This window comes from Pteropus alecto, unplaced genomic scaffold, assembly GCF_000325575.1.
Source record: "Pteropus alecto unplaced genomic scaffold, ASM32557v1 scaffold20, whole genome shotgun sequence".
NCBI lineage: Eukaryota > Metazoa > Chordata > Mammalia > Chiroptera > Pteropodidae > Pteropus > Pteropus alecto.
The window spans coordinates 24,588,209-24,608,210 of NW_006436298.1; the positions used below are offsets into that span (position 1 = coordinate 24,588,209).

General features: G+C 36.6%; 1 pseudogene; it reads left to right on the forward strand.

Annotated features, from left to right (window-relative positions):
- Positions 1–14,693: 14,693 nt before the first annotated feature.
- Positions 14,694–15,198, forward strand: LOC112480612 (annotated as a pseudogene).
- The last annotated feature ends 4,804 nt before the right edge of the window (positions 15,199–20,002 follow it).

Sequence of the window (20,002 nt, forward strand, 5' to 3'; positions counted from 1 at the left end):
ACAATGATACATCAACCAATGAAATACAGTATTTTCATTAAAATCACAAATCTGTAAGCTATGCTAATATTGTAAATGGACATATGTATACAAAATGGTATTCATTTTTAAAGTAACTGTAAAATATAATGTACATGCTATTTAAATTTATTAGTTTATTTAGAGTCTGCTTTCTTCAAAAAATATTTGGTCACTTTGAAGGATATATAACATATAACATAATAATATAAATTAGAAGAAATTTGAAGACTAAAAGGAAACAATAGATACTTGTGGAAAACATTTACATCTAAGCTGACAAAGATCAGAAGTTAATTTAATGAAATAAAGTGTTATGCTCCTTGAGTTGTTTTTTCTGCAAAAATTTCTGCATAATAAAATATTTTTCACCCACAGTTCATGGAAAATGCCCCAAAAAGCTTCATAAAGGAAGTTGTCTGAGACAGACCATGTGTTCTGAGTTCATAAGCCTAGTATTTCTGGGGTATATCATTTGAACATTAGAAGACTAAGGACATTGTTGTAAGCATAATCCTTTGGGTTCTTGTCCTTTCCTTTGGAATGTAAATTCCATCAATCTAATCAATAAACATGAGAACCCAACACATATAAGACATTATTCCTGTATTCTTTTCCATAAAAAAAAAAAAAAATGCCTTTAATAGTGATCAGTGTCTGCTTCACACTTTGGGGATAATTATTCTCCCTTTGCTGAAACAAGCCTTTCCTGATTCTAACAAAGCACAGCACATTTAGAAGTAAATTACAATTGCCTCAGCAAATCACATTAAGTGCTAAATTTATCTGACTAATCTAAAACAACTAACGAGAAATAAATGTTTCTTAGCTCTTAAGAACTAGGATTCTCCATACCTCAGCAAAGTATTTTTAACCCAAAGAAAGTGTTCTAGAGAAGTGAGATCAAAATATATATCACTACAATCTTGGCATGTATTCCATACTAATTGCATTTTAGTCAAATTAAGTATAAAAAGAAAATGACTTAAAGCTTCTAATACATTTAACTGTCTACAAGATGACTAAGTCTCCTTAGGTTTGTTTCTTGCCTTTGATAAATTAGCATCGTTTTTCTTTAAGGAAGCCAGTTTGACTTCTGGCAGGCCTGAGGAGAGGACAAAGGCCTGTGAGAAAGTTCAGCATCTTCCATATATGTCTTCTGAGGCCAGGGAAGTAACAAAGAAAGGAGAGCAGCAGTGGCTGAGGGTGCACACAAGGACTTCAGATTGCAAATCTAACAGGAAAGAGAGAATGGGCAGGGATGGCCCAGTTCAGCCAGAGGTCAACTGGCCTCAGATAAAGTGCTCCAATTGGCCAGATGATATAACCCTTAACCAGGGTCCCTTGCAGTTCCTTTCTGAATCACAAACACCTCAGGAGAATGACTCCACTGATACCAGTCTTCGGAATCTCCCTGAATACCAGCATGTTGACCATTTATATATAGTTCAGTTCTCTGGACTTTTTCAATTGTAGACTATTCCCCTTTTTTTCCCCTTTGTTCCCTTGTCTTTGATTGGTTTTGTTTTTTTCCCTGACATCAGGATTAACCCCCATCCTTTCCATGAAATTTTAAATACTCTTAATGTAAAAATTGCTTGTGAGAGATCTGTAGTTTAATTTCTAGCCTCTGTCTTAAAGATCAGGTTGAATTCATTATTATTGCTCCAAAGTTTACAATTTAAAAATTCTGTTAGATTTTAAGCTCTAGGAGGCAAGGGCCATGTCCATTTTGTTCACCATATATAGACATCACTTAGCAGAGTGCCACTAGAATGGTGGCTCGACATTTAGATCGTTGAATCAGGCTGCCTGGTTCAAATACTAAGTTTACCACTATGAGCTATATAATCTTTGGATGAGTTAATAAACTTCTCCAGGGGTCAGTTTTCTCATGAACAAAATTGGGATAAGAAGAATAATAGTATCTATCTCAAAGAATTGTTAGAAAGACTGACTGAAATAATTCATGCAAGCATTTATCATAATTTAGCCTGTGATAAATATATAATAAATGTTTAATAAATATAAATATGCATTATGTGTTGGCTATTGACTAAGTACTTAAAAGCGTTTGAATCAGGCTACTTGGTCCTTTTTTTCTGTTGCAGATAAACTGAGTTGATATTGCAAATAAACCTCAAATTGTACTAATTGATTTATAACATTTCCAAGTTTGCATTGTGTTGGATTTTGTACATGTAGTTCCCTTCTCTATTTATCTATCTTTATTAAACGGAAGAATACAAAACACTGACGTGAGCTACTCTTTCTTGGTTACTGTTTTGGTATTTTTTATGGTTTCCTAGTACATGATGTATCAGGAAGATACAGTTTGAACTCATGACATTGATTCATGAGTTCTTTACTTTGAGTAACTTTCTATTTCTTTGGGACTATTTTAAGTATTTCATCTATGAAAAAAGGCTTTCTCCTCTGAATAAAACTGAATTCACATTCTGAATTATTTTTAAGCATAAAATATTACATATTAAGGGTTTCTCTTTCTCTCCCCCCCCACCTTTTTTTTAATACACCTCTGTGAGAAACTACCCTGTGAGTAGTGAGCAGAGGCCTTGGAGAGAGAGCTTCATCCTATGTACCAATTTTTAAAAATATTTTCTGAATTGCTTCAATATTTGTTGCAACAAAAACTAATCTTCACTATATTTCTCTATATTTAAAAAATTAAAAGTTTCTCATAAAGAAAATAACAAATGTTTATATTGTTGCCAAAAAAACTAGATACTGAGGCATTCTTTGTTCTCTTTTTCACTATCTTTCCAGTTATTATTATTCTTTCATTTTTATAGTCTTCTCTACCTCACATTTTAAATACAGAACTTAAAGAAACTGGGGTTAAATTTAAATAAATTCTTATTTTTAATCTTCTGGAAATAGAGATGATAGGAACAGTAGGGACTCTCAGAATCTATCCTACATTAAAATGCAGTCATGTCTTGTTTAGGCACCACAGTCCTAGAAGGATGCTCGGTCTCCCTTGCTCTCCAGTGTTGGGCATATAAATACCAACCTTCCTGGGCCCTGGTTTTTGCTTGTTTTTGTTTCCTCAGTAAGAAGAGGTTGAATAAGCAAGCTCCAAGTTTCCCTGCAGATATAAAATTTGTCTTCAATTGAACACATGCTAAAAAATACAACTGTTATATTGCTGTGGCACTTATAAGAAATTATAAGAAATAGCATAGAGTAATACAGTGAAATACGCTGTAATCAGTCCTCTTTCTTTTGGAAAAGAAATGTACTTCCTTGAAATAAACATTCTTTCCCTCTGTATTAGATAATTATTTACATATACTGGTTAGATTATTGATATTTTAAAACTTAATTATGAGCATTTAATAACACTTTTTATCCATTAGTGAGGATTTGAATTTTATATTAAATTTCAAAACAATATCTGTTATTTTCTCATAAAACAAAATAGAAAATTTTGTTATGCAAAACTCTGCATTCCTAAACGTTGTTGTCATCATCCTAGTTCATGCTTTTCTCTTTCCTATTAGTGCAGAGTGATGCCCTCACATTGTCTATTATTACCTGCGGGGAAGAGAAATGCCCAAAGGGACAGCTCACTCAAGGAATAGTTGCCCTCCCCGCTCCCCCAGATACAGGAAGAGGTTGGAAAAGATGAGAAACAAAGCTATTTGGGATCACTACCCCAAGTACCAAACCATCCTGATCTTTCCTGACTGTGAAATGGGCAGTCTCCCTTTTCACCCAAAATGTGAGAAAGTTGCTCATTCATTTCAAAAAAGTATTTGACTAAACTGGGATTCCTTTTATTATAAAGGGAGATGTAAAATGTGCATAATAAACATTCTACTCACTTGAACATGAAAGTCTGCCAGACCACAGGGTGTGTTCTGTTTAAACAGCAGCAGGGGTTCCCCCCCACACACACACACCCCACTACCCCCATGAGATTCTATAAAATGGTATTTCCACTCTTATCATTCCCCAAAGAGGCTTCAGAAAAGTATTCTCAAATCTTCACCCATTAAAGCAGTCCCACAGTCTCTACTGTTAACATTTCACTCCTCATTTCAAGGTCTAAACCAGAACTGAGGTAACCATGAAATTTCTCCCACCCCCAACTTTGAGTACCCAAGTAAGAACAAGGAGAGGAAATTGTGTCAGGAAACCTGGGTCCTCGTCTTAATTTTTGAAACAACCATCTGGGTGATCATCAGCAAGTCACTTAAACTCTCTGTGCCTCAGTTTCCACATCTGCAAAACGAGAGAATTGAACTTGATCCTCTCTAAATGCTACCTCTCTAACTATAAAAATCCATAGCATTAAAAGAATTTTTAACAGCCAATTCAGTGAAACAAGTTCATTTACAGATTCATTTAAGTCCATCTCTGGTTTTGACACTAGGAAGAATTTATCTAATCAGGTTAGTTGTGAGGGGAAGTAAGAGTATGGAGAGACCTAAGAGAAAAGGAAGAATTCAGTGATTGTGTTTACTTGCAAGAAAGTATGTTTATACTCGGACCTGGAACTAATTGAGATGGGCAAGATGCACTGATTATTGATCCTTCTCTATTACTGACAGTAGGTTTGAGTGCTGAACACTGCCAAGGTCAGATTCCATCAATGACCCTATGACAGCTTATGTAGGTTAGAAGATTAGGCTCAAAGCTTCAGTCTGGGAGGCTCCAACCATGTGGCCTCTACTACTGCATCATTTCCTGAGCCATACCACTATTGAGCTCACTGAGTGGCATCTACAGGTTATTTCAATAACTTAATAGTTCCCCAGTTCAAACGCAAACATCCCAAGGTGAGATTGTATTCAATTTTTTCCTTGGCACACATGAATTTATAGACCCTCTTCAGATAACATTTTGATGAAGAAAAAGAAGAAAGCAGAGAGAACTGTACCATCAGGGGTTAAAAAATAAGTAACCAAGAGGGTGATATGCAAAGGCAAATTGGCTCTGAACACAGATTTTCCATTGGGAACAAATCTGCATGGATACCATGATGGTCTCTAGTTACTACTCTGCAAAGGATAAGAACAGCCTAAAACCTGTCTCGAAGAATCGTAAAGAAAGTTTAACCAAAGAAAGTTTGTGATATGTCTGGCCAAAAAAATAGAGAAGCTAAAATCTCATTATCTATTATCATAGTGTGAAGGGAGGGAATTTGTCAAATAACTCAACTCTCATTTAAATTCCAATACATCTGTTGATTTTAATAATTTTGACTGTAATCTTTCTAAGCCTATTAATAATAGGGTGACCATATAATTCATCAACCAATGGGGACACTTTCAAGAGTAAAGGGAATATTATTTCTAACATGCCTGGACAACTTGTCTAAACTAGCGCTATCCCAGAAAAACTAGATATATGGTCATCTACAGTAACTTTCCATGTTCTTGGGCAAGATATTCTATATAAAAAAACTTTTCCACTATGATCCAAGTCATGAACACTAATTTCACTCTACTGAAATGCAGTGATGCATCTGGATTTAGTGTTCTCTACCACTACACCAGTGGACCTCATACTGTAGTGGGAATTGGAATCACTGGAGGGCTAGTGAGATTGCTGAGCCCCACCCTCAGAGTTTTTGATTCAGTAGGTTTGGGGTATGGTCTGCGTATTCATATTTCTAAATTTCCAACTTATCCTGACACTGCTGGTTTAGGAACCACACATTGAGAAGGACACACTGTACTTAGTGGTGATCTCAGATAGCTGTGCCTTTCTTTGTTCTTGTGTCCGCATTTTGTAGTCATACAGCATCAGGTCTCAACTGTCCCTCTCCCCACTTTTTTGGTTGGCTATTGGTATGCCTGTCCCTAACAATCTTAGTTTTCTAATTCTTTTAATTCATTCTAAGGTGCTTCTTCTAATTTCCTGTTGAGTAGGAAAATAAACACGCAAATTTATTAGAACCCTCTTTAAAATAAGAACATAAACAGGCTTATTATTCATTTCTTCATTCAGTCTACATGTATTTGCATTTCCCTCTGGGCTATCAGTCAGAGTAAAGGCCTGAGTTGTACCTATCTTGACTACTGGCATACCTTGCTTGCTTTATTTTCTATCTCCCAGCTGGCCTTCAAAGAAGTATTTTTTCCATATAAATGTGGGATAAGGGAAAACGGTTATCATCACTTGGAGAACATGTAATTTAAAAGATGTCAATTAAATTTTTCAAAAGGTTAGATTACATTGCTATAAGGACATTGCTACATAACATTTCTTTAGAGAGAGAATAACATTCACTTTTCACAAAGATATTTTTGGTAAAAATCTTTAAAAAGATGACGCTAATTCATAATGTCGAACCCGTATTTGTCAAAACTCTTCTCTTATGAAATTATTACCCACTCAATACTGTCAACAAGTCATCCCCATCCTGTTGGTCCATCTACTGCATATTGTACAGTGTCACTTCTTATTTGATTGAGACATAGGGATTCTGCTAGAAATAAAATGGAACAAATTCAGCTTTAAGGTAGCCCTGTCTCATAAATAATAAATCCACTTATGGCTAATAAATCTACTGAGAACTTTGTGGCTTTTAAGCCATGATTATTTCTTATTTCATTGCCCTCCAATAGAAATTCCTTGACACTAAGAAGTTGTTCTAATAAAAATCGATTTTGGAGCAGTGTGTAAAAGAGCAAGAACTCTCACAAGTTGAGAGAGGAAAGAGAGTCCCCAGTGTTGGGTCCACTCCAGCCTGGAATTTCAAGACAGAGTATGAGACTGTATGAATGAATCACCTGGCCTTCATCTTGTACTAATGCTGTCAGCACAGTACAGGGCAGTGAGCAACCAGGAAGGAACCCAGTTTTGGGGTCAGGCAAAACTGGCTTCAAGATACTTCTGTTACACACTACTGTGATCACAAAGCTCCAAGACGTGTACTTTCTGAGATTATCCCTTCTCTTACTATTTAAATAAAATGACTGATACTCTGAGAGAGGTCCAGAACCTCCCCAATATTTCTGAAGATTTTAGAAGGAGGGACCTCATGTTTTCATTCTTCCTTGCTCTAAATTCTTGCCTGAAGTTTGATTCTCAATTCCCACTCAGATCTTTTCTCCTAAACAGCTCTCCTTTCTTTCTCGCTTAGCCCTAAACATTGGCCGCACAACTAAAGTGCTATCAACACAAGACTCTTTAAGCGTAACAAGGTTTAACTAAGTTTTGATTGCAACCAAGAATAATCTAACGCAGTGCAAAAAAACCAGCTTTGAATTCAATGCAGATCTCACTGCCCCTAAAAATACTTTGCACTTCCTCAGGTTCTGACTTACCGCTGGGTGCCTGGCCTCACTTGGTCACCATGCACTCTGCTTTTTCTCATCATGCCTCTGTCTTCCAGAAATCCTGTCCTCCTCTCCAGTCACTAGAGCACAATCTAAAATTTTTGGGTACTTTATTATGCAGAGCCATTCAGTTTCTCAAATTTCATCTTAGATTGGTTGTTGGTTCTTTTATGTAACCAGAAACAAGCTCTCTTCCCCTGAAATGAATTATATTGCTATCTTGGAATGTTAATGCAATGACTATAGTCATCTTTTTGAATAACATTTTTTCTGTTCCACAACAGTAGTCATATAAAAATGTGCAAGTCAATTAATTTTTCTGACCCTCAGTTTACTCGCCTACTTCATTTGGTTGTTATGACGATTACGTGTAAAAACCCAGCCTAACACTTGCCAAACAGTAGCTGTTAATATTATTAATCATAAGGAATTTCCATTGGAAAGGGTAATTAATAACAGCACCACTTGAGTAGTGTTAGCCAACACCCCCAGCCAGTGGCTGGACGTGCCAGGCTGAAGCTGAGGGTACCACACTCTAGCACCAGAGACTGCATTTCCTGATCCCCTGGATACCACATTTTCTGGCAAATATATATATAGTTCGAAATATTAGGCAAATCATCACATCCAAAAGTTAAAAATATCACCACCTCCTCCCAATAGCAAGGGATGGTGTTCTATCTTGCTTATGTTGTTTATTTCTTTCTCTCAGAGAGGAGAACTGAGCTGGACAGAGGCCCAGCTATGTGCTACACGCTTCTGCAATCCACTGCCTGCCATCATATATCTGCTCTGAGAATAAACTGCAGTCACAGTTTTACAAGGATTTTAATTTACCAGTGAAACCAAAGTCGGACTACAGGTAATCTGAAAATCATTTCAACTGACAGATGAGCTAATGTCAGTTAATGTCAATTAAGGCAAATGCCAGGGGTTGGATTTGAATCAGGTCTCATCAGCCTGTTCTTTGTTCCCACATTATACTCATATCAAAGTGACCCAAGGATTTCTCTGTACAAAAATGTCACTCTCTCCCTCTCGCTCTTCTCTTCTTCTCTCCCTCTCCCTCTCCCTCTCCTTATCGCACTCTCTCTCTCTCTTTTTCATATCCTTTTTATACCTTCCAGAATGATTCCTACTCTTATACACCTTCCCCTGAATCATAACTCAAGCACTCACTTAAAAAAGAGGTGGCCTACATAATTTTGGATTTGTGGTATATGTCCTGCGCACCAGCTATGTGCCAGATTTTCTGCTGTGTGCTTTACATACATAATCACTTACAGGCATAATCTTATTTTCCAAGAACACAGTGAGATGGATAATATGCCCATTTTAAAGACATAAAATTGATACTCAGAGAAGGTAAGGTACTTGAGCATGGTCCAGGTCTGTCAGATGTCAAGTCTTATGTTTTTTGCCACAACATCCTCCCCATGTGAGAACACCAACGTACATCATCTCAGAAGAGATTTCTACTTAGACTCAAAGAATGCTATGGTTCTTAGAGTGGAACTGCTCACAGTCTATAGTAGTTCCAAATAACGTTCATCTCCACCAACTGGAGATAGTGTTGCACTCCTGTGGGATGCAGGAACAGTCCCCCATTTTTGGCTAATCTGATAAATTATAAGGTGTTATCCGGTAATGCACGGGCAGTTAATATGCTTAGAGCCCTAGAAACCATCTCCGCAGTGGAGTAATCATTCTCAGCCTTTGTTCTTTCCAGTTCAGCCGACATTGTGGTGCCCTTTACTGTTTAAATTCCCAACTCCCATTATGGCATTTCTTTCCTGAAAAACTACTTTTCACCTTCTGCTTAGGGTCTCTGCTTAGCATTCTAGGGCCTGTACAATCTGGACCCAATGTAATGTTTCAGCTTTATCTTCCACAGACCTCACACTCTTCAGTTGAGTGAAACCACTCAAGGTGCTGCTCACATGACCTGAGCCTTTTCTCTGCAATTTACAAAGCCCTACTTCACGGTGGACAGGAGAGTAAAATTTATCTGCAATTAAAAATAACAGAAATTTACCACAATGAGGTACCACTTCATACCTACTAGCATGGCTATAGTCTAAAAAGTGGAAAATAACAAGTGTTTACTAGGATATAAACTGGGAATGTGAAATGGTATAGCCACTGTGGAAACAGTTTGGTGGTTTCTCAAACGGTTAAACATAGAGCTACCATATGACTTGACAATTTCAGTCCTAAATATATATACAAAAGAATTGAAAAAAAGGGACTTGAACAGATCTGTACAGCAGTGGTCATAGCAGGCATTACTCACAACAGCCAAAAGGTGGGAACAACCAAATGTCCATCAACAGATGAATGGATAAACCAAATGTGGTATATATACACAGTGGAACATTATTTAGACATAAGAATTAAATTTTTATATATGCTACAACATGGATGGACTTTGAAAATATTACACTTATTGAAGTAAGCCAGACACAAAAGGCTGTATATTTTATGATTTCATTTATATGAAATATTCATAATAGGCAAATCCATAGAGACAGATAGCAGAGTGGTGGTTGCCAGGGACTGGGGTGAAGGGTGACTCCTTAATAGGGTTCAAGTTTCCTTTTGAAACGATGAAAATGTTATGGAACTAGACAGTGCTTGTGGTTGTGCTGTACTAAATGTGCATTGTAAATGTACAAATTGCCACTGAATTGTATTCTTTAAAATGGTTAAAATGATAAATTACATGTTATGTGTATTTTATCAATAAAAAATTTAAAAGTCTACAGAAATGACTTATAAAAACTGATGTTTATTCAGTAACTCATTTACTTAAGGATGCCTGCCTTGAGGAGAAATGGATTTCAAGCCTAATGCCATTAATGTTTATTGAAAATTGATTTTAAAAAGTACCCTCAACTCATGTTGAAGAACTGAGTCCTTTTTTGTTATTAAAGTTCTAGGCATAATAATTGACATAGTATGTGGTTAATATGGGTAGTATTAATATTTTGAGAAATTTATCAAATTGGTCAAGTTGTACTAGATTCAAGTCAATTTAATAATAATCACCCATGAGAAATATCCAGTGTTTCAAAATTTTTATACCTGTATTCCTGAGAAGCTCCATGAGAGTGAATCTGGAGCCCAATCTCACCACTAATAGTTGCATTTCAGATATTTATCCATTGTCACCAATTACCTATTAATCTTTTAATCAGTAATAATGAATTACAAACACTTTGCAATCTATGCCAACCCAAGGGAAGGACAACCTTGGTAAATTCTCACTTTTCAGTAACTGGTAAACAACTATAAAAATTATTCGGCATATCAAATTCGACATAACAGTTTCTATAAAAAAATGGATTTTCTTTACAAACAACTTGGGACAAATATAATCAAAGAGAAAATACTCATTCCTCCCATCATTTAGGGCAATGTTCTGAATAAAATTTGCAGAAATTACAGCTTCAGACATTGAATAAGAAACATATTATTCCTGGAGTCATTACAGACAATCAGTTGGAACAGAGAAGCCAGGAAAAACATTGTATGATTTAATGTTTGGCATTCTTTTGCTTTTGCTCTTAGGGTCATTGCCTTTGAACATCAATTCTGAGTCTAGGACCTTTCAAAGTTATTCACTCAAATATTATCTGAAGACCTGGTGGTAGGCAAGATAGAGCATATGTTGCATGGCAGAAATAGCAGTGACCTTTGAAGCTAGAAGATTCAGTTTAAAATCCCTCTTCTGCTTCTTTCTAGCTGGAGAAATGAGTCCCCTTGACCTTGGTCCTGCATGTTCCCCATTTGTGAACTAAAAATGATAAAATAATCTGTCCTATCTGCTGCACGAGGTTGTTCTAAAGATTAAAATGAGATGGTGATTGTGAAAGTAAATTTTTAAGAGGCAGTGTTGAAAATAGTGATGACAATGATGATGGTGTTAATGAAGAAGGCAACATCACAGCCCATGAGCTCATAGAAATGATAATCTATTAGGACACCTTCTACTAAGGGGCACAGATTCTGATCATCCTGTCCTCACTTATGGCTGAGAAGTTTTACTTCTCAAAAAAAACAAAAGGTAACTTACAGAAGAAAAAGTAGAGTAAAGTTTACCGTGTGACTAGTAATTAACAAAGAATTAAAACACAAAAGCTGAAATATTTACATTCTCATTTCATTCTAGCTGGTTCTACTAAAAATATATCTTCCGTTCTTTCAGTTAATCATAATCTGAAACTTCCTCTTTATTATTCAGAATAATTTTTACATGTACCACCTACATAAAAATTTTACTAAAGCTGAAGTTCAGAAATAAAAACATTAATCTTACGTATTTTTTGATGTTACAACCCATCCACTGTAGGTTTGAAAATTCTACCATTAGAAATTAATACATAGTATAGTCTTACTTGAAGCCAATAAAATTATGCGGTCCCTTTGACCTTGATGTACTTTATAGAAGTTGATTCTAAAGCAATATTTGAGGATGTTTATGAAGATTTAGCTGTAAAACTTGCAACATGCTGTTGCAATATCAGAAAACTGGAAATGTTTGGCAGGTGAGGGGTCATATGACTATGGTGTTTCTGGGATTTGAAAGGATTGTTCTTTTTGTTCTTTACACGCTTCTGCGTTACCTACAATAAACATCTATTGATTTTATCATAATACGAAATAAATTAATGGTTATTTTGATTACTATTAATGAATTTTACAAATGAATTTATTTCATTCCTTCCTGAAAACCCACTAAAATGACAGTAAAAGGACTATTTTAAGGCATAAACCTAAATAACAAAGAATAAAAAAGGAAATGACAATAGCCACAAACTTTGGAAAGCCAGAAAGTATATGGATCATTGATAAACTTAGACTAAAGGAAGCTGAATCCTAAATAGGAAGTGGAGAAAGCCAAAAAAAAAAACCAGATTTACATTACAGAATCTCCCAAAGGCTCAGAAATTAATAGCACTGACACCTCTGGAAGAGACAAAGGGCACCCTAACAGAAAGACTGCCTTAAAGTCTGCTTAAGAAGGGCTCCTGGTCCTTTTTTCCCCCACCCTATACAGGACAGCTTCTCTTCCTCTCATATACCAGCAGAAGGCAACACAGAACCCACTCAGCAAATGGAAAGTGATTAGGCCCCAATGACGTGGAGAAAGAAGAGGTCCTGAAGACATGGACACTAGACTCTAAGCTCCATGAGGGCACAGAATGCTACCAGTATTGACAAAAATTTGTATCACCTGTGCCTAGAAAAAGGTCTGACATATCAGAGGCACTTGGTAAATATTTGAGCCCCAGAAACGGTATTATCCCTGGGCTTTTCAATTACATGGACCAATAAATTTCTTTGTATGGCTAAGCCATTTGGAGTCAGGTTTCAGTCAACTAAGGTCATAACTGATATCACCCTGCTAAATAAATCTGCCCTTCCTAAAAATCCACTCCCCCCCCAAAAAAAATATTCCTTAGCTACTCTTTTCCTAGCAAAGCCTGTGCTCATAAAGTCACACAATATTCACCTACCCTTGTAATAGGTGAAGTAAGTCAAAGTGCAGTTGTCTGTGACTTGAATTAGAAATCATAGCTCTTTATTACCTGATCATTACTTACAACTAATCCAACCATTAGCTCTCTTTATATCCTCTTTCCTTATGGTTATTGAATCAACTTTCTGGGGAGATGGTTAGAAAAAAAATCTCACTGGGCAAGATGAACAGGGAGTTGATCTTATTCTAAAATTAGGTGAGGAAGTAGAGACCATGTCTGGATGCCTAGTTCGGTATAGACAAAAGGCTGGAGAGTTCTTAAGAGCCAGATAAGGGATCATAGGACACCTGTGTTTGTTCATTGGCCTTACCCAAACAAAAAGTAAACATTCTCATATCTTCATGACAGGATGTAATCTTACAAGGAGCTGAGAAAGTTAGGCTCCTGCCCTCCCACAGACACTGGCAGAGAAGGGCTCTATGGACTTCACTGATTACATTACAATGGGAAGGCTCCCAGGTTCTCAAGAAAGATATTCCTGTGTTGTAAAACTGGCAAGAGTATTTTTAAGAGATTTACTTCTCAAAGGGGCAGATAAAGGGTTCACAACGACCAGGTTTCTAAAGTAAATGCTCTAGGAAAAGGGATATCAGGGGCCGAGAGTCAGGAAAAGGTCAAACATTTAGTCAAGCTGGAAGAAACTTCAAGGCCACCTTGGTCAAGACCTATGAGAAAATGGCAGCAATTGATTTTTTACAATTTATGAAACATTTGTCAAAGTGTTCTAGTTTTGCTGGATTTCCTAACAGGAATAAAAAAAAAAAAACAACCTTATTTTATTCAGAAAAAATTTCTGAAGAGAGTTAACCTCATGTCCAACAAAAGAACTTATGTTCCCCTGTTTGATGCCTATTAGCCTTCTTGGGACACAATGAAAACTGTACTGAGTATATAACCCCTCATCCACATGATCTCCCACAGAAATTACCCATGAGTTCAAACACTGGTTGCTATGCAACCTGAATGCAACAATTTTAGGGTGTTTGGAAAGTGTCTGTAATGGAAATCAAATAAAGCTCTTTTACTGCAGTCATTTAGAAACTCTCTCAGTAGGGGATGGGGAAGGGGGAGGCTAATGAAATGTAAAAGCCATATCAAAGAGGAAATAGAATTAAGAAGTTATAAGAAAATCTCACTCTTCTCCCAAGCTATGAAGCCGCTTCTGGTTTTCCTTCCCTCCCTATCAGATCCCTTGATCGATCAACTCAATGTCATCTTCCAGCTTCTTAAAGTGACTTACCTCCTTTTCCTTGTACCTTAATCCTATCCTATGAATCCCTAAACTTGGATTAATTCAACAATTTACTTTCTCTACCCTTTTTGTTGCAAAGTTGAATACTATTGGAGAAATCTCAGAATGTTTATCTACTGGCAATATCACATATGTAAAGTTTCTGTAGACATAATAATGCCTTCCACAAAGGTGTTCATATCCCAACTCCCAGAATCTGAGAATATGTGCTCTTATATGGCAAAATAAACTTTGCACGTGTGATTAAGTTAAGGTTCTTAAAATTGGGAGCTTATCCTGGATTATCCAAGTGGTACCAAGGGTCAAAGTTGAAAGGAAAGATGTGACAACAGAAGAAGAGGGATGGAGTGATGTGCTTTGAAGATGAAGGAAGGGGCCATGAGCCAAACAATGCAGGTGTTTACTAGTAGCTAGAAAAGGCAAGAAGACAAATCCTCCCCTAGATACTCCAGAGGAAACACAGCCCTGCCAATACCTTGATCCTAATCTTGTAAGATTAATTTCAGATTTCTGACCTCTAGCACTTTAAGATAATAAATATGTGGCTCTTCCAGTTGGCTGCCAAAGATGGCAGAGGGTTAGGTCCTACTACTGAATGACTGATGCCATCTCTTGGCCACTCAGTGGCCATGATGATCAAGCAGGTACTGCTGGGCCAGAAAATGGTGGTCATGTGTTATATGGGCATCAACATTTCTGGCAATTTCGACAAAAGCAAGGTCAAACCAGTGAAAGTGGGCCACCCCACAAAACAAAGTGAGGCCAGGCTGCCCTGGACTACCTCAAGGTATTTGATGGGATCCTGTCACACTAGGACAGGAAAAAGTAGGTGGTGCTTCCTGCTGCCCTCAAGGTTGTGCATCTAAAGACGTAACAATTTGCCTACATGGGATGCCATGAGATTGACTTGAAGTACCAGGCAGTAACACTCACCCCAGAGAAGAAGAACGGCAAGATCCATTACTGCAAGGAAAAACAGCTCATGAGGCTATGGAAACAGACCAAAAAGGACACGGAGAAGAAAAATGACAAATACACAGAGGTCCTCAAGACTCATGAACTTGTGGACTGAGCCCAGGAGTTCACTTGGCTTGACATGCCCTTCCACGGTAAAGTAGAAAAAATAAAGGTGGGTACATGCCATGAAATCATAGCAGAGTTAAGGAGAGAACAAATCAGGAAGGAGAAATGCACTGTACAGCCTGGGGCAGAGTGCTAGGGAAGCCACAAAGAAAGGATTCAGTCCAGCCAAACCAGGAGAAGGTACAGAGCCAGGTCCTCTACAACTCAGTTGTGCACAATTTCTCTCGCTCAGGTGAACAAACAGGCCACTCTCACAGCAGAACGCAGGTGCCCCAGGCTTTCCATTCAGTAGTGAGGGCTCCATCCCTCCACTTAATGGACTACACAGAAAATAGTAAATGCTTAGATACATACAATAAATCAACATTCCTAAGTAACCAAGGTAACATTACCAAGTTAATTATTTCAAATGATTTTTTTCTTAAGATGCATTCACTTTGAACCATATGAAACAAAAAATCTGCAAACCAGGTTTTCCAAAATGATAAATGCTAATGTTTCTGCTCATCACTAGTAGGGTGAAATTGTTCAGAGCATGATCTTTGGAATAAGACTGCGTGGTATTCAGAAATGTGCTCCCGCCCCCCGCCAAAAAAAAAAATCCATGTCTTAATGCTGGAAACTGAAGATATTCTCTTACATGGCAAAGGAATATGAAAGTTGCAGATGAAATTAAGATTGCTCACCAGCTGACCTTAAAATAGGGAGATCATCCTGGATTATACAGGTGAGCAATGTTATCGCAAGGTCCCATAAAAGTATCCTGGGGAGGCAGAAGAGGAGGTGTGAGTGATGTAATGTGAGGACTCAACTTGCCTTTAGCAGCTTTTGAATTTAGAAGGAGGAGACCAGAAATGCAGACAGCCTCTAAAAGCTGGAAACGGCAAGGAAATTGATTCTCCCTAGAGACTCCAGAAAAGAATGCAGACTTGCTGAACCTTGATTTTAGTCCAGTGAGACCTTTGCCAGATGTGTGATCTATAGAAACACAAAATAACAAATCTGTGTTAAGCTGCTAAATTTGTGACAATTTGTCATGGCAGCAATAGAAAACTACATGGTTCAAATTTTGACTATCATTTAGTACCTGTGAGAGCTTGAGAACATTACTTAACTTTTCTATTCCTGTTTATCTGTAAAATGAAATTAATAGTACTGTTGACTTGAAGATGAAATAAAATATGCATATAATATTTAGAACAATTCCAGACACACAGTAAATGCTCAATAAACGTTAAATGTTGCTATTGTTATTTTATTGTTGTTTTGTATTTACCTTCCTCTTTGATATTTATCATGAGATTTTACCTGAGAGCCATACTTCAGATATGTTTTTCCTGAATCCATTTAAACGGCACAAGAAAAATGCTTGCTAAATGTTTAATAGCATTAAAGTCCTGAAGTGCCTGGAGTACCTTCTTAGGATGTTTAGTTTTTAGCTTTGAACATCTAACTCATCTTGCTCGTATCTAACTTGCTAGAATAGGCTGCACTACACCATTTTAAAAAAGAACTTTCTTACTTCTTGAGGACTTAATTATAGTGCCGCTGGTTGGTGAGTTTGCATTTTAAACCAAGACCTTGAAATAAACACAGTCATTTCAGTTCTTGATACAACTGGCTGAAAGTACATTTTCTGATTAGCTTGTCGGCTGAGTGCACCATGGCAATGGGGTAAAATTAGACACACTTGCCAATGACCTAATGCTCATTACATTAAATTTTGGCCATTTCTGAGCTTTTCTTTTTCAAATATATCATGTTTGATACACCTGGTGTGTTTACAGTGCGTCCAGACATTTTATGTGAAACATATAAAAAGTGTCTGCAGTATATGGTTAATTTAAATAATTTGTATTTAAATTAACAAAGTTTTGTTAGACCCATAAAAATAAAGTTAATTTATTTTTAATACATTCTAGAGTCCTCTAAGAGATCCCAATCCTAAGCAACATTTATCTCCATGGCTACAAAGTGTAAAAAAGAGTTGGTCTTGCATTAGTCCAAGCCTCATACCTTTAACAATTATTAATAATAGAAATATCTTTTATTGTGATTGACAGTGATATACATTTGAAAGTATAAAAGATCACTGTTTAGAAAAGAGGCCTCACTGATGCACCACATCTTCGCTAGTTTCAGTGGCTGGAGAAAGAGAATAGATTGAGCTTCCTTGTTTGCCATTCACTCATTCATTTATTCATTCTTTCAATAAATGTTCATTAGGTTTATATAATTAATATCACATGAATTATAAAACTCTCTCAAAACTAAATCATGTATCGTTTAAGAATATACACACATGTGGTCTGATTTTAAAACCCATAAAATTCAGAATTGTGCTGCCTCTAGGAGAGGTAGGGAGATGGAATGAGCAAGAAATGTGCAGGTAGCCACAATGGTGTGGGTGGTGCTGGAGGTCTGGGTTCGGTGGTAGGTCCTCAGATGTTGGTTCTATCGCTATATTTTATAACATACATGTACTTTATTATATTCTTTTCATGTGCCAATATTCATTTTAAAATGATTGACCAATTTATGCCTTGAGTAGCTTGTAGTTTTGTATGGTCTCCAGAACTTGACTATTTCTTATATCTTACACTGTAACCATAGTCTCTCACCGCTCCATTTTAAGGAGTCTATCACCTCTTTTTAGATGGGGGGAAAAAAAGACTATGTTTGCCTAATTTTTAAAAATCCTTGATTAAAGAGTATTATGAACTCACATGCGATTGCTTATCCTGATTCAAAGGCCTGAGAATCATCACTGTCTCATAAGAAGGGCTATGAGTATATTTGCTTGTTTCCTATTTCCTGCTACGGGAACTCAAGGCAGGGTCAGCTCCAGGCATATCTCACGTCTAATGCAGTGCAAAATAGTCAAAAGGCATGTTTCCAGAACCAGTTCTACTACTAACTCTTTCTGTGACCTTATGCAAGTAACCAAATATTCTGTATTTTATTTTTTAACTTATCAATGTCAAAAGGCTTACATATATACCCTCTCTCCATGGGCCTATAAAATATAATTACAAATAGGAAAGCCTTTTGAAAACTTAAATGCTGTACTGAAGTTGAATACTATTCTAGGTATTCTTGTTATAAGCATAGGAATCTAATGACCATTGGTAAAGGAATTTGTGCTTATAATTCAACACAAATAATAAGGTACAAGAGCACAGAGTAGCAGAACACAGGTAGATTTATAGCCAGTTAAGTCTGGGTTGAAACCTTGGCTCTGTTTGTTATTAGCTGTGTCATCTTTGTCAAATAAGTTTATTAAGATATGATAGTAAATCCTACTATCCTCTGCTGATGGGAATGGAAACTGGTACAACAGCTGAGGAGAGATATGTGGCAACAGCTATCACATAAAATAGACATAAGAACGAGCAATTCCCCTTCAAGAAATTTGTCACGTAGCTCACACAACTATGAAATGACATTATATGTATGTTTGTTCATTGTGGCATTATAATTATGTAGGTCTAGAAATAACCTAAATACATGAAGATAATGAACTGGTTCGAAAAATTGACATTTGTACAACAGAAAATTATAAAGCTATAAAAAAATGAAGTTCTTTATGGAACGATCATATACTATTATCTTCAAGATAACTTATTCAGTTATTTTATACCAAAATACTCAAAATATATAATATTCCACCATTTGTGTGCTTGTTAAAGAAAAGATATTAGTTTTAATGTGCATGAAATATTTCTGTAAGGACACACAAGATCATATGTCTTTGGTGATCTTTGAGGAGGGAAACTGGGAGACTGGAGGACAGAGGTGACAGGGAGACTCCCTTTGTATCTTTCAAATTTTGAACCATTAGACATATCACCTATTTGATAAAGAATGAATGGACAGATGGATGGATAAATGGATCACGATATCTGGCATAAAATAAGTGTTCAAAAACTCTTAGCTTTGATACCTTCTCCCTGCCTAAATTATTTTAAAATTAAATGTATAATTTTAATCCTTTACTAATGTCCCCCAACAATTTCAAATATTCAGTTTCCCAGTTTAAATAAACAGTAAATCTTCCAATTTTTTAAAAATACATATTTCCCTATAGCATCATTTGCAGAACATGAAATAGAATCCTGTATCTTTCAGCAGATTTTGATTCTTTAAAGAGGGGGTGGGAGCCATTTCAAACCCAAAGTGAACTCAAGGGCATTAGAAATGAGAGAAAGCTCAAGACACCTCTGTACCTCCCAAAAGGCGACAAGGTGAACTCTGCCTGCAGAGCCTGAGCCACATCATTGTTTGAATTTAGCTTCCTCTCCCACCTGACCTTTACAGCCACCTTTGAACAGCAGAAAGAAAATCCCAGATTGAGGAGCCAACAAGCAAAAAAAATGTTCCAGGAAAGAGAAGAGACAAACAATGCTACAAATTCAATAATCTAAGTAGTTGGGAGGATAAAGAGAATAATTTGATTTCATTATATTTCCAATTTTTATTCCAATTTTTCTATAAGATTAAAGCAATCTCCCTTTACCTACAACCTATCATTGCTTAACTCTTTGTTTCCTGAACCACTTTAGAGTCTTTTGGATTCTTAAGATACTGGAATAGGTATGAGCCCATTTGGAATTTCCTATTTCAAATCTTAGATTACCTGCCCCCTTAGTACTTTCCATCTTTATGGGTGTTGGTTCTTTTTAAAAAGTAGATTTATATATCACCGCCTTTTTTCCCCTCTTTTTGACTCCATTTACTACTCTGTAATGCCTTTTCTGCTTGATAAATGTTTAATCATGAAAATGTGCTTAAGA